A 16,656-nucleotide genomic window follows, 5' to 3' on the forward strand; every position below is an offset into this window, starting at 1 on the left:
TACCATCCCCTCATAATGATGTGCACTCAACCGTACCATTTCAGCAACATCAATGATTAAGTTTGCCATTAAAAATGTGCGGTAAATGTGCCAGAAATTTTGTTGCTGGGAGTTAAATGAAATGATCCACACCACTCTCAAGCCTGTACAGTAGATTTGAAGCTAGAGCCAGGAGAGGGTTAGCTTAAAGTCGAGCTGAAATGAAAAATGTAATTTTAATCCTTTCAGATCACATCCCCGGTAATATTGTGCATCTATTTGACAATATAGGCCAAAAGGAATACAGAAAATCCATCTCTTAGTATTCTTATATCAATATCCGATCATTTTTTCTTCCTGTAAAACAAAAATATCCCGTGTGCTTCCGTAAGCCAGAACCAACCACTTTCAACGAATCAATCTGCAACATTTAGCCGCAGAGCACCAAGAACGCTCGGTCAGTTAGCTAGCTACTGCGCTGTGGAGAACGTCTGTCTACGCCCACTTCTCATCGATCAAATCAAATTCCTCTAATGATGTGTTCCGCCTGCACGTCATGTTTCACTTGGAAATACGTCACGATATGGAAGCGAGATACTCTCGAAATGCTTTCACGTTTCAGCAAGTAAACAGATATACAAAAAAACTTAAGCTAACTGAGTTACAGGTCATATCTTATTTGATTAATGTTCACAAAAATGAAGTGTAAAAACATTAAGCAGTTTTTTGGTAAGAATCAAAACGAACATGCTAAACTTTTGCTTTGCTAACTACTTCCTGTCTGTTATTGATATTTGATGGACAGAAATGAGAATGATTTTAGTCTTCTTATGTCTTATGTCAAACTATTGGTTCATCTTATTAAATTAGATGGTAGCTGCAATCAATCAGACTTTATTTGTGTAACTTACTCATGTATGTACCAAGAAGTAAACAGACCATTACTAAACATGTTAGAGGTGCTTGAGATGTGCTCGGTTGTGCTCACAGGTCTGAAAGTGATATTTAATAATGCATCTCATTTAGCATCTCTCCAGAAACAATGTTCATAACTATTCTAAAGTAAGCAGTCCCTTTTGAAGCACGGAGACATACTTCCAGTGAAAACATCCACATCTGAGACAAACATTTAGGACACTGTGTGATGTGACTGTTGAATCTTTAATGGATTTTTTTTAATGTTTTAAGCAGCAAAAGTGAAGCTTCATGCACCTCCTTTGTGTTGTGGATTAACAAATAAATCACCTGCTCAGCCTGAGCAAATAAAACCACAACTATCTGCATGGCCGGACACGTGTCGAGGTACTGACACCTGCATCATTTCAGCTGAGCAGTGACCAGTATTAAGAGTCGTGTTGTGTTATAGTCTGCTAGCTCCAAATGTGATTATTGGTTTAGACGGCTGTTACTGAGACATAGCCACAGTGCTCAGTCTGCCTTCTTTGATTGGGTTTCTGAAGGTTAAAGAAATTATAGCAATGTGCAACACTCCTTTTTTTATCTTGACTTCCATCTTGTGACATTTAGAAAAAGCGTTTTCACTTTGCTCTTACCTTACACAAATATCAGACGGGAGAAATCTCTGCACCTACAGGCCTGCGTGCTGCACGAAGGTGCTCAGCAGTACACGATGTAGGTACCAGATCCCTACTCCCACTGGCCTTCACCTGACATTTACCGTTTTCTGCCTGGAGACTCGGCTGTGCTTCATGCAGGATGAAGCCCATTGTCCGAGTGTTCTTCCCTTCCAGCCAGAAAATGCATCTGCAATAACTATTGATTTCCTCGTGCGCTTTACTGAGAGAGAGAGAGAATGTCACCATGCATCCGCGCATTGTCCCTTCGCTGTGATTCATCTTTGTATGCATTTTATTTTGTGTGTGTTGCTTTGTGTGTATGTCTCTGTATGTGCGCTTGACCACACAAGCATATTTGCACAGTATTTGCATTTGCTTTGCTTGAGGGAAAACACTCTCTGCTGATGCAAAACCTTTCACCGACAGTCTAAGAGGACAAAACAGATTTTTCTGTACTTGCGGCGCTTCTGTTGATGCCACTTTGACTGCAAATTAACCAGATGTGAGTTATGATTTATTTCATCATCAGTTGCAATAATTGCAACGAGTGTTGGCCTTAAATCACCTGTTGATAAACACTGATGTGACAGAGTAGCAATACAATATTAGCAGGATTTTTACTTCAAGTGTTTTAGGATACAAAACCCACTTGTAGAGCGCACAGACGTGTATTGGTACTCTTCCATGAGCTTATTTAAATAGGTTGAGCTTAGTGATATCATCTTTTAGGGCTCAAATCCTCCTGGGACTTATTCCTTTTTTTTCTCCAATGTCCTTCCAAGGTGACTTTCACTGTCCCTTCTTGTGTCTTCAGTGAGACTCTGGGGTTTGGGAGTGGCAGCATAAAAAGAAAAGCGGTTTATGCTGTGCAGCCGTCCAGGTTGTAGCGATCAGCATGGTGGATTCTGTGCGGTGTCTTGAAAACCAACACAGTGAATGTTTCACCCCAGTGAATGCTGCCCTGAAGGAAACAACTTCCCCTTGAAGATTTGGGTCACCTACTTGCTCTAGTTAGAACAGCGTGAATTCACACACGGTGGTGCATGTTGATGTATCTCCTAAAGCGTAACAAGTTCCTCTGCTCGATTTAAAAGGACATGTAATAATATATATAGCTCGTGTTCGCCGGATGAAAGAAAATAGTGCTCGTAACCACACATTGTGCTGTGGGGGTTTCACATGAACATGGTGTACTCTTGTGTTTAGGCTGCTGGGATTTAAGAGACTTTTTAACCCAGAAAGGCTTTTGTGACATTTGTGTTCTTGTAAGCACATCAGCATATATTCAGTTTTTATGATATAAGTTAATTAACAACCTGTTTTCGTGTTCTTTATTTGAACAGATTTCCAAGTTGGTAATTTTTTTTTGAGTTTGAGTTTTTTTTAAGAACATATTTTCTTAATATACTCAGGGCAGTTATTATAAAGCAATATGAAGCACCATAAGTACATTTTGAATGTGTTAGGTTTGAGGCCTTTTCCTGTGGTATATTTATTATTTGTTACATTTCTAACTTATAGAGCGAAAGTACACAAAAGCTCAAGCTATTTAAATAAATATGATTTGGGTTATATTTCCAATAACAACAGGCTCAGATAAAATCAGCTGTATGTCACATAGTCTACAGTGGCAGCAGACATTCTGATTATTAATTCAAAGTAGCAGGACAGCTATATTGAAATACACCATTACAGGTTTTGACTTAAGTTAGTTGTTCATATGTCTTGTATGTAAAATCTGAAATGTGGGAGGTAAAAGCTTTGTAATAAAGATAGAACAGTATAGTAAAAATGTGGCCGGCTGTGGCTCAGTGGTAGAGTCGGTCGTCTCTCAACCTTCGGGTTCGATCCCCGACTGCTACAGTCACAGAGCAAGACACTGAACCCCAAATCGCTCCTGAAGGCATAGCCATCGGGTATGAATGGGCATAGGTCTGATTTGATCTTTGCCATCAGTGTGTGTGAATGGGTGAATGTGACATGTAGCGTAAAAGCAGCTTTGAGTGTTCTGAAGACTTGAAAAGCGCTGTATAAATGCAGTCCATTTACCATTTTAAAGTAGAAAATATAAAGTGACATTTTAAGTACAAGTATCTTAAAATTGTATGTTAGTTTTGCCTTTAGGTAAATCATACAACTTTGATGCTTATACTCCAAACTCCTGCACATGTGGGGTGTGAGCTTCAGTGTTAAGCTCAACAATGGGTAAAGTCAGTTGCTGTGTCTGTGTTAGTTTACAAGTAAATACGGCACTTGTTAGGTTGAGTTCTTCTTTGCACACAGGAACAACTAGTAACATTTGGTAGAAATGTTTGAGCTTCCTGATGAAGCTGCCTGTGATGACACCGGTGAAAAGTGCTATCATGAAATATGAAGTAACAATGTGAAAATTGTAATCTAAAATAAAATGTGACATGAAATCAAAAGGGGCGAAAAAATCAAATAAAAAGTTCAGTCAGTATGAAAACATGTCAGAAAAGAATAATACAATTCAGTATAATATATATATTTCTAAAAGAACAATTTATTGTCTCTTGTATCTTAGTTATATATTTAACACTATATGTAATAATTTAAGATTGAACACTTTGTGGCTTCATACTTTCAGCCGCCTACAGTCCATCTTTTTATTATTTTCATAGACTATCAGAAAGCCAAACAAAAAAAGATTTTCTATTTCTGAATTGGGTGACATTTCTGAGCAGGTGCCTGTAAACCGCTCGTCGCTATGCTTTTATAACTCACAGGTGAGAACAGAATGTTCTGGAGCTGCGTTCAGCTCGGAGGTAGGCAGCTCAAAGCACTTCACTCTTTATGCTTCTCCATTTAATCAGAGACAAAAGGCCAAGGAACAACACTGACGATCCACTCTGTCCTGGATTAATCAGGAGGCGTGTTTAATTTCCCTGTCTGCCTGTATCTGTGTGTGTGTGTGTGTGTGTGTGTGTGTGTGTGTGTGTTCTATAAAAAGCAGGCCCTTTCTGCCACTTTCTATGTCTGCTTCCTAACAGCATCTCAGCGTCACTCTGTGCTGTATGTATGTGTGCATACATGTGCTCATATTGCATTTCTACATGTTTGCAGACATGTATTCATACATTGATGCGGCAAGGTATTAATTTTTACAGTATGTAAGCGTTTGTGTGTGTGTGTGTGTGTGTGTGTGTGTGTGTGTGTGTGTGTGTATTAGCCTCCATGCTCCCCCTGCTATTTATTCTCTGAGAGACCTTGTTTACTGTGCTCTTTCTAAATGTCAGCACTGTCAGTCAGGCCCTCCCATAAGCCCCAGTCCGTGCTGTCGGGCCCTCCCTGTGTTTATCTCTGCAGACAGGTGGACTCTGAGTGTGATCCCCCCCCACACCACTCCATCCATCCATCCATTTACTTCCTCTCCAATCACTTCTTTTCAGCCCTCCTCTCATCTGCTCTGCTTCCTGTCCGTTATAGACGTCTCTGCCTCTCCCAGTGGGTGTCTGATTTACCAGTTGGGCGTATTCAGACTCATCTGATTCTTCCGATTTCATTCCCCGCACACCTCCCTGTACCAAACATCTACACACACAGAAACATACATTTAATGTTTTTTTTTTACAGTACTAACAGGACTATTGTCTGACTCTTATACAGTGGTGGTTTTCATGCAGCTTCTGGGATCAGAAACTATGATCACATCCAGACAGATTTTAGGCAACCTAAGTTCACATGCCTTAAAGGTTTTCCGCCGAGGGCTCCAATTGCCCAAGCTTTTTTAATGTTTCAAGAAGAAAGTGTCCCGATCAATTACTGTCTTCATTATACTCCACAGTCTAAAAGGACCGTTGCTGGTGGAAGCACCAATGTGATTCTTGAAACTGCGAAGCAGCTGCAGGGCAAAAGATGGTGTAGATCTAGGTTTGAATGTCTCCGGAAATCTGGCTTAAAAATGCCTTAATGACATCCAGCTGAGTGTAGTATTAAGCATCCTTAAAAAATATGAGTGAAAATTAATGTTTATAACTGTTAGAGAACACTCTCTGAAACTAAAACATTTTGCTGTTTAAACTATTTCTATGTGGGCTTTACCGATCCAATTTTGTCAGTCAAGTTAGAGTGGGGGCTGCACGGTGTTGCACCCAGCAGCTAGAAGGTTCCTGGTTCAAATCCCAGTTCAAACATAGGGGACCTTTCTGTGTGAAATTCACATACGTGGGTTTCCTCAGGGTACTCCGGCTTCCTCCCACAGTCCAAAGACATGCAGGTTCATTTTATTGCCTCTAAAATCTACCGTAGGTGCGAATGTGTGCCTAAAAGGTTGTCGGTCTCATCGGTGCTTTTAGACAGCAGGAACTTTCCCCAGGAACTAGGAACCTTTAGAGGATCTGCGTTTTGATAGCAGGAACCAGTGTCTAAATTTAGTTCCGGGGTAATTGTTTTACCCCCTGAAAAGTCCCTGCTCGGGGGGGTAGTACTTTCCAAAGGTCCAGGAACTTTCAGGGCGGGGCCTGCAGTGCTGATCGTTTCTGATTGGTCGAGTACTCGCAGCATTTTATTTCTCCTGCCATATTTAAAAGACTGCATCTGCAAGCTCACTGTTATCATCATGCTTCAAGATTGACAGTTACTTTTATTGCTTCTCCCTACGTCATTGGCCTGATTTGTATAATCTTCTTGGGACTTTAGGACGCTGTGAAAACGCAGACAACAATGGGCCACAGCAACCATTTAGTTCTTTGAAGAGAAGTTCCTTGTACTTTTGGTCAAAAAGCACCTTATGTGTCAGCCCTGTGATTGACTGGCGATCAGTCCGGGTGCACCCCACCTCTCACCCAATGACAGCTGAGATCGGCTCCAGCCCCCCGCGACCCAAAGCAGTGGAAGCGGTGTAGATAATGGATCGATGGAAGTTAGAGTGCTCCAGCTTAGAGTTGTCTGATACAGAATCAGAGGAGGAAGAAGCCTTGACCTTTAAAAATGATTCATTTTTACTGGTCACTTATTATTGAGTTTCAAAATGCTTTGTTATTCTACTATCAGTTGCAACAGATGCAACGTTAGCTGACATGCTCCCGTTTGTTCTCAAAGCTCTCAAATTCATATATATATATAATAAAGCTATACTAAATGATGGCTCTGATGTGTTGGCCAGGGCTATATTATTACGGGACTTAACTCCCTCCATCGACACTCAACATCCGCACAAGACACTTCATTAACAGTCTGTAATAAACTCTCCCAGCCAAAAATAGACCATGATCAACAGGGGTAAATTAACAAATAGCTGCCATGTGACCAATTTCAGCAAGTTTAACGAAGCCTAAATAACAATATTTCTACATAAGACCCTAAACTACAGAGTTTGAAGGCTGCTGTGGATTCTGGCTTCCAATGGTTTTAAACATCTTTGATTGGATTTACTTCCACAGAGCACCACAAATCATGTCAATGGAGAGCAATAAAAAAACTATCTGTTAGCTGAAAGTAAGAACATAGAAGAAGTAGCAGCATATACATTCAGCAGCACCTGTGTCAAACTCGTGGATGGCTCTTGGCTCTTATTTCCATTTACAGCTCTGCAGGTGCCATCTTGGCAGGAAGAGAACTTGAGTAAAAGGGCGTGGGTTCATGATGTTCCTCCAGTGAATGTGCTTTGAGATGTTTATGTCTGTGCCTGAAGTCTGTGTGTGTGTGTGTGTGTCTGATGGCCCCATGGAGTTGCCTCCCCTCCTCAGCGCCTCTGTTGCTCCCGTTACATGATTGTAGACTGAAATAAATCAGCTCTGCCACTCACACTCTGCCTGCCACAACAGCAATTTCTCAGCCTGGCGGTCAGAATCATTCAATAATGGATCGGGCGTGTGCTGTATAATGGTATCTTGGGAGGGTCAGCATTTCTCAAACTGAGTTTTGTTATCAAATAACAATGTTTGTTGTCTCTTTAAGGCTCTAAATAGGGGAGTGCTAAACACGGTAGCTTCCTTGGACACATGATTAGTTCACATGAGGAGTTCTTAGAGAATCCAAACCGTTTTAGATTTTAGGATGGATATTTAATTGTATCAAGCGAGAATATTGGCTTGAAGCAACACTTTTAAGAGCAGAGGCTGCTTTAGAAAATGTGATGTCAGAGGTTTCCTTGAGCATATCACCATGGAGACCAAACTGTCCAGCTTGCAGGGGCGTGTCCAGTCTTTTTGGACTAGGTTGGCCCAACTGGGACATTCAAGGGTGCGCACACACACACACACACACACACACACGTTCATATAGTATTTTTTTTGCATTTCTGTCTCCAAAAATCACATCTACTTTAACTAATAACATTAAGCTATCACACAGATGTTACCTGTGTACAGAGTGGCAGCGCTGTCGCCTCATGGCTAGAGGGTTCCTAGTTTGAGTCCCTGTTCTGATGTAGAGGGCCTTTCTGTGTGGCATAGGCGATATAAGCGGTCGCCAGCCTGAGCCTCAAACATTTTAATGAAGTCCCGATGTTGAATTCAAGCCTACTGCCAGATTGGCACCTTCACTCCCAACCTTTCTCTCTGCTTCGCTGGCATTAACCACCACTCTGCCACTCTCTCTCTCTAACTTCCTCAACCACTCACTCAGCGCTCCCTTCCTGACTCAGGTTACAAGAGAGGAGAGATGCGTTCAGGCCAAGTTGGAAAAAACTCAAACTCGATCTTTTAATAGAGGGGGAGGGTTAGAGGTTTTGTCGTACATATAATATACGTTCTGTTGTTTAATTAGCTCGCCCTACTTGACTAATCTCACATGTGAGACAGACAGACAACATATAATAGAAAGGGAGAGGAAGAAAGACAGCAGCATGTGATGGAAAGAAAGAGCGAAGAAAGAGGCAATGAAACTCTGTCTTAAAAAGTTTATTGTAAGTGTTAAGTTACAGTAAACTAATGGTAACTCGAAAGTCTATTCAATAAATGTCAAATGATAGCAGTTGAGGTACACATTTCAAAATTTTCAATGATTAAAATGAATGTAAATAAAGACTGCATCAAAATAGAGCTTTTTATAATAAATAATCATTGTGGAGAATCCCCCAGACCCCCCTACTGGTGTATAAGGCCCCACAATGTCCTCATACCCCAACTCATTGTAGTAAGCTTGATCGATCTTTATCGCAATATTAACTCCAATAATCAGGTCTCGCCTGGATAACTGTGTTGCACACTAGCATGCAAAATAAAAATAATATTGTGTGGCAGGAAAAAAATAATATTTTATCATTTGCAGTGGGAGGCGTCAAATTCTAAACTCGCCTAGGGCTTCAATATGGCCGGAGCCAGCCCTGGGTTCATTGGTGACTCTAGGTGTGGGTATGAACATGAAAGGTTTCTGTCTCTACGCGTCAGTCCTGTGATTGACTGGTGATCAGTCCAGGGTGTACCCCGCCTCTCGCCCAGTGACACCTGGGATAGGCTCCAGCTCCCCCCACAACCCTTAACAGGATACACGGTATAGAAAGTGGATGGATGGACAACAGAGTGGCAACATATAAATGATCCATGCTTAATTCTTTAAAGACTCGAAAAGAAGACGTTTGTTCACAGTTTTAAAAACCACTAAAATCATTTTTGCCACATTAAATAGCTGTGTCGCAACACAGCCCAAGGAATCTCTGAACAGGCAAACATATTTAAAGATTTTGGGGAACCTGGGGTGGTCAATCAGAGTTTTATTCCACCACCTGGACATTCCCCTGTCGCTTGCAACCACGTTAGCGCTAGGTGAAATGAAACTTTGCCAAACAAAGTATTACAACAAAACATCAGGAGTGGAAAAGTTTTCTGCCTCAAGTTTCAAGTTGATATTCATGGTGTATTCCAAGGGTGTTGCAGCATGTCTATAAAAAATTGATTAGTTACAGTGAAGTACACAAAGTTATTTTGCTTAAATATGCAAAATCATGCATGTTGCCGACTTAACTTGGCATCGCCACTGCTGCTACTATTTAAATCCTTTTTATTTTGCAGATTGTGTTTGTGTTTATTTCAGGACGCTCGCCTTGTTGCACAGCAGTTTGCTCTCTTCCTTCTACCCTCACAAGGCAACTTTACTGCAAATATCTGATGTCATGCATCTGTAATGCAGCCTAAACATTCGCATTAGAAAGTCAATACAACTGTAAACACAACCATTACTTTGTATGATCAAATTTAATTGGTTCTTCGACCTTCAGGGAGGGACTGAGTGAATTCCTCTCATTAAGGCATGTATTGACCTTGCACAGGGATCAATCGCGCATCACTTTGCGTTATTGTTGCCATTTTCATCATTAACAGAGAGAAATCAGATCGTGTTACACACCACTGAGTTACATAATTGTGGTGAGTTGCTGCCAAAGCAGTTGGGGAAGACTTGGTAGGAAGGAATGATTTATTCATACAGAGAGACGGTTCAGTTTAGTTCACAGCATCGCCTGTTTTATTTATCTGCAAATTGCATCAAGGCAACTTTTGATCATACATGCATGCACACACACTAACAGGAACTAGTGAGGCACACACACACACACACACACACACACACACACACACACACTCCCCCAGAGAATCTCACTGGGGTATCACACTTTGTACACAGACAAAGACACCAGCCCCTCAGAGGCGTATCCTCTGTCAAAGCTGCATTTAAATCAGAGCCGCACAGAGGCGCACATATGTTTCCTGTAGCAGAGAGAGGGGTTTCACTATAATCAAGCTGTGACAGAATATGAATGTCTTTCCTGCAACCATGAATTATACACCAGCCCCGGGGCCACATGGGAAATCTACCTGGACTAAAGTAAACATTGCCATTAGTTTGACAGCAAAGATGCACACTGTGATGCTTAGAGGCTTATCTGTCAGCCGTGCGTCCGCAGGGCCTGTAAATTGAAAGAAGCCCTAATGAGAGCTTTCACTTTGTGATGGCAATTTCATCCCACTATATGGCTGCATGCCCTTATAGAGAGAGAGAGAGAGACAGAGAGAGGGAGAGGAGGAGGATGGAGATGACTAAAGTCTCTCTCGGCTCAGCTGCACTGTTTGGAGTGCAGAGAGTGCTGCCATGGCAACCGTAAAGAGACAGATTTTTCTATCGGAGCCGAGCAGCTTCACATCAAGAGTGTGTGAAACTGCATGTGAGCGCACATGCATGTTGTGTTTTTGTGTTATCATAAAGCAATATTTAAGGTGCCATAAGTCCGTTTGTGTGTGTGTGCTGCTGGTATTGATCTGCAGTGAGCAGCTGTGATGGATCTGTGTTTGGACTCCTGTTTTCTTGCTGGAGTGACTAAGAGGCTGTGCGTATGTGTGTGGGCGCGTAGCAAGCGTTCTCACAGCTCGCCAGCACTGACTTATCTCAGGTTACACGAGGCGAAGACTGCATCCGTGATATCATTCAGCAAACCTGCATGTACAAGCACAGATACAATGATTACAGTTAGGTCTCGATCACATCGATTCCTCTGCACCAAACCTCAGCTGGAGGCTAACTTGTTGTGTTTTCATGCAGCACCGCTCACTACAGCCATATGCTGCAAAACAGCTGCTTAACTCTGCTGCATCTTAATGAAACAAGCATGCATTAACAATATCAGAGTGTTAATTTTCAAATGCACTGGAAACAGTGTTATTACCAGCTTTTGGTGTGGTTGCTGCAGGCTTGAACAGCATTTTCATAATGTTCTCTTCTGAACATGGTAATACTGCCCTTTACAGGAAGAGAGAGAGAGAGAGGAGGGGGAGAGATGCTTTAATAAATCATTATCTTTTTGCTCCCTGCTTTTAGCTTGCATGTTCGTCTGGCCTCGAAGATGAAAGCGCTCTGAAAATATACAATCTAACAACCGTGAGCCTCTCAAAACAAAAGCACAAGCAAACAGAAATCAGAAGTAAAGCCGACACTTTGCAGTGACATTAGCCATCACACATGCTCATCCCCCAGAGCCTCATTTAGCAATATCGAGACGGAGGGAGAAAGAATGAAGTGGTGGGAAGCTACCAACATTTAGATAAGTGCATTTTCAAAATGTGTCTGCTGTTCTCTGTGGCCAGGTGTGCGCTGAAAGTATTGTGTGCCGCACATCAAACCAATTTGCCGTCTCCGCTCAGAGCTTAGTTCAATTTTGAAGCCGCAGCGGAGGACCACAATTGCCCTTTAGCGTGCGGCTTCAGGAGCCACAGTGACCTATATCGTGGCAGAGTAACATAAAAAGGTAATCAGGTTTATAAATACTTTATTCTGGTTAATTATCTCGACATGCCCACATTATAATGCATGTTTTTAACAGGCTGTTTGGTGCTGAGGAGGCTGCGGGGAATCTGGAGCTTAATAAAACTTTTATCAAGTCATAACGTTTACAAGCGGCTAAGGTACAGTTGAGGAAACGGTGATTAACTAATGCTCTGTTATATAAGCTGCTGAATCAGGAAATACAGCTCTGATGTATGGGCAGAATATGAGGACAATATTTTAGTAGTTTTATTGATATAAAAGTGCATGTAAAATCAATTATTAAAGATATTTTAGCTTTGATTTCTTCCAAACTTTAGGAAGCAGCAACGTTCTCTGCCTGCACTGCTTCATGAACACATCAGATAAGATCATTTAACTTGTTTACTTCAGTTATCAGAGCCTGTTTTTGCATCTTTAGATACTTCTGCAGAGATTACAGACACTGCAAGGATAACTTAAAGGGCCATTTCGCCGATTTTCAACCTCAGTCCTGTCATGTTATTATGGGGAGCTAATGCCATTATGGTAGGAATAAATGCAATTCCACTATGTGCCTTTAGAGGACGCTATCCGCTTCTCCAATGGGCCCTGGAAAACCTCTGCCTATGTAAAATGCATCATTTGGCGGAGGCCAGGGAGCTCGCTAAACTACACTTCCTCAATCTAGAACGCCCGCCTCCGAAAGAAAACACAGACCGTAAAATGAAATAATTTGTTCCGTGAGGTGCCTTGAAACGCTGCCGGCTCTCCTGTTTTCCTTCCTAGACATTCCACATTTATAACTGAGTCATGTCTCATTCAAAATCGTCAGGTTTGAAATGTAGACTGAAGTACCGAAGATTTTTATGATGATCCGCCGGTATATTCTAGTCATATTTTGGATTCTGTACCGCTCTGAGCCGTTGCCTGCAGCAAAACGGTAGTATTTCACTCCAGCGTACCTCGCTGGGCCAGTCCTTTCAGAGTGAGGGGCACAATGCATGCTGGGAGTTGTAGGAATGTAGATTGGGCGAAAAACAAGAGCTGTTTGTACAACTTTCTCCACAGCTATGGCGCCAATTTCAAATATTATTGCTTCTATCGATTACAGAGAACACCAGCTTTGACTGACAGTGACTTTTTCCAGGGGCGAATTGCTCCTTTAAGGTGTTGCACTAGATTTGGACTTTTAATTTGAAAGAATAACAGATGTTCCCAGCACTGCAGGTTGAGGATATTTCATGTATTTATTCTGTAAACCTCCCTTAAAGTCTTTGTTTGAGGGCACATTACACACAGTCTCACTTCGTCTTATTTGCGGTCTTGTTGTTGCTGATCTCTGAAGTGTTCATGATATAAATAATTCTCTGGTGTTATGTTTTATTTCTTCGTAGCTCTGTCATCATTATCACATCTAGTGAGCTGTGGTTGCTGAGGAAGTTTCCTGCAATTCAGCGCAGCAGTTGAGCTAATTAGTCAGCATATATTCACAGACACATCAGACTCTGTTATCACGCTGAGTCTATACCTCTCTGTCTGCTCTGTAGGTTGTTCTTATTCTAAGCATATCTCCAGCCTCTGTCGCTCTCATTGTCCTTTCCACTGACTGGCAGGAAACAAGTCTACATGTCTACATCCACATGCAGACATATTGACACTCTGGACGCACAGCTGCCTCGCTCATGTTGAAGAAGCAGAAAAAGCAGTGTAGCAGAAAACTCCTTATCCATCCCTGATTTGTCTTAGAATCACACCATAATTAGAGACCATTTTCTTTCTCATTTAAACCTCTGTAATTCCTAATCCATTGTAATGTGGCCATTACTGGCTCATTTTTTACACTTGCTAAAGTCATTAGTCATTGCTAATTAGCATATCGAATAGAGGAGGCCAGCCAGGGGAATTCTAATGAGGCTTTAGTGCTACAGCAGATTCTCAGGGAGCTGTGGGTGGAGATCTTGTAATAGAGATCTGGATCTGACATACTGTGGAGAGGTGGTCCAATTTGTTTTGCTGTCCATCAAAGCTGACCACCACAGGCACAGGATGCAGTGATTATGTGTTGGGAAGCATATAGAACTAAGGTTTTATATACTGTACCGTGTACCGTGACTTATTACAGCTGCTGTTACATGTTTTTATATAATCTTTGTGTCAAATGACTACGTGTATGTGACAGTCACCTGACTCAGCAGTTTCCCTCAGTTCTCCACAGCCTTGCAGTGCTTTTCATCTTGTTATTTTGTTTTTTCATTTCACAACTTGACCGTTTTTTTTCTGTGCCGCTGCTGCTTTTCATCCAAAAGGTTGACAGACAAAGAATTTGACTTGATTTGAGCTGGTGAACATAGTGGAGCATTTAGCAGCTAAAGATATTTCCCACAGTAGGAAGTGCAGACCGAATGCAGAGCCAGAAGAGTAGTGTAACTGTTGCTTCATAATTGGTGGTTGTGTTAATTAGCAGGTGTTTGCTAACACTTTTGCACTATACGAGAGAGGGCAAGCTCAATTGTGGTAGCAGTAGCTTGCCGTGGCACATGTAGTAGCTACCGGAAGCCATAAAATAGTTCATAAAATAAACTACTGCAGGTGCACGATCAGAGGTGATGATTTTTTCACTTTTATATGAACAAAAAACAATGTTTTAAACAAGATGTTGTGTTTTCTAACTTTGGTGAAAAGCTCTTGCTAAAATGGCTAGAATTGTTAACAGCTCAACCTTTATAGATTACATAAGGCGTCTGAAATTTTAAATTATTTAACAGATTTGGTACTAGATCTAAATTTCACAACATACTTCCAAGTCCAAACCCTGATGTGAACTAATTTTTACATAATCCTTTGACAAAAACAGATAATTTTTTTAAGAACGTATATTCAATAAAATGTCAGTTACATGTTCCCAGAGCCGAGGATGTAACGCTGTCCCTGGTAAACTGAATAACACCGGGTTGTCTTAGCATTAACTGTAACATTGATATACTTAATTAAGCCCTTTTCCCACTGGTTAAAAAACCCACTAACACCCGCTAACGCCCGGCTTTTTTACTTAATGGGAAAGGTTACAATCGGCATTCAGACCTGGGTCAAATGACTCTGCAGTTGACCCGGGTAATTATCACCTCGGCTCCGATCAGCAATGATGGGAACACAATACCCATGTCGACACGCTAATCTTTCGCGTGATGCTATGCCTCGTCTGTAACTTCTGCGACTCGAGCAGCGCTCGAACATCATTCCAAATTTGTCTGCGCCGAGTTACAACGTAACATCTTCACTGTTTACTAACCCTGTCCCCGGCGGGTTTGTGATACAGCAGAAAAGAGACTGACAGGAGTATACTCCACTGGCAATGGGAAAAGAGACAATCAGCATCTATAAGCTGGTCTGAAAAAGCCGCGTCAATGTGCTAATTTTTGTGGGAAAGGGGTTTAATATATACTTTCAGGATGTGGATTAAGCAAGAAATTGGGGACAACTTCTGCTGTGAGTCTTAATGAAAAATAACCTTACGTGCAGAGTGCGACATGTTAAATAGTAACCTTTCTAATGATGAGAATACAACAATAATATATAATTGTAGTTACCATTAATATTCAATTAAGGCAATCTACATATCAATCTACTCATATGTATCAGACTCCTCCATACATCCCCGCTGCAGAGCTGGAGGTTTTGCTGCTCCCATTACCGTTCCATTTCCGCGTAATGCAATAAAAGATTCCGAGTGAATAATTGATTAATCATTGCCTTAACAAGACTATGAAATTACAGAGCTACTTGGAAGATTTCCTGTACTGTAATAAGACAGCTTAGTTAATGTTCCACCGCGGCACCAAGGTTGGCTGCTGTGCAATAATGTATGAGGAGCGGAAAGGAGGCTCAAAGGAAACGAGTTCAAAAGGAAACAAACAGAGACAAACAGGTCTGTGTTTGCCAGTCGCTCCGCTCAACCAGGGAGGAGGAATGCTGCGGGAGAACCAACACACACCCACACACACATACAAACATCTCACACACACACACACACGCAGCCTTCTCTTTCTCCTCTGTCACACTGCAAATGGTGACCCGGTTGTTCTCTTGAACAGACGCACATTTTCCTCAGGAGGAAAGTATGCTATGAGTGTGTGTGTGCGTTTTTGTGTGTGCATGCATACTTGAATGCATCAGTGTCAGTGCCAAGGTGTAGGCCATTGTTGTCTTGGCCCAAAACAAGCCCCTGTCAGCCCCCCCAGCACAAGAAGAGACAGGCGGGCAGCACAGCGGAGACGCAGAAAGGATGGAGGGGAAAAGAGAGGAGAAAGAGAGCGAGGGGGAAAAAAACAGGACGATTGAAGGGGAAGGATTAGACAGCTGTTTACTGCCATCTCTGGAGGCCAGCAGCAGTCAAAGCTAAGGAGTTTGTCAGCCTCTGGTGGTACTATCCAGTTTACTTTTCATCTCAGCCATTCCCCCCCTCGTCTTTCGCCCTCTCCATCTCGCTCTCAGCGCATGTACTGATGTTTCATCCAACATGTAACACTTCCTCTCTTTCCCCAAGATCTTTAGGTATTTCTTTGGGTGTCGGGGTGCTCCTCGATTCACTGAAATACAAACAAGAGGGCTAAAAGTAAGAAGCAAGATTGTGATATATATTTTTTAAAGATGTTTTTGGCCTTTGCCTTTATTCAGTAGGACAGTGGATAGAGTCACGGGCAGGGAGAGTGGGGATAACATGCGGCAAAGGGCCGAGGGTCGGAGCTGAGCCATGGGCCGCTGCGTCAAGGGCTGGGCCTCCGTACGTGGAGTGCATGCCTTAACTGCTAAGCTAAACCGGCACCCTGAGGATTGTAATAATTCTTGCAGAGCTGAAAATTGCTTCAAAGTTCTTATTGACAGGTATTAATGAACTCTGACTGTG

General features: G+C 42.0%; 1 protein-coding gene across 3 annotated transcripts in view; it reads left to right on the forward strand.

Moving 5' to 3' along the window:
* The window catches only part of gria1a (glutamate receptor, ionotropic, AMPA 1a), an 86,598-nt gene that overhangs the window by 46,568 nt on the left and 23,374 nt on the right, over positions 1-16,656 (forward strand). The gene's annotated exons all lie outside the window — the stretch shown is intronic.

This window comes from Semicossyphus pulcher, unplaced genomic scaffold (assembly GCF_022749685.1).
Source record: "Semicossyphus pulcher isolate SPU_LCO1_2020_fin unplaced genomic scaffold, fSemPul1.0.p SCAF_2, whole genome shotgun sequence".
In the NCBI taxonomy this organism is placed as follows: domain Eukaryota; kingdom Metazoa; phylum Chordata; class Actinopteri; order Labriformes; family Labridae; genus Semicossyphus; species Semicossyphus pulcher.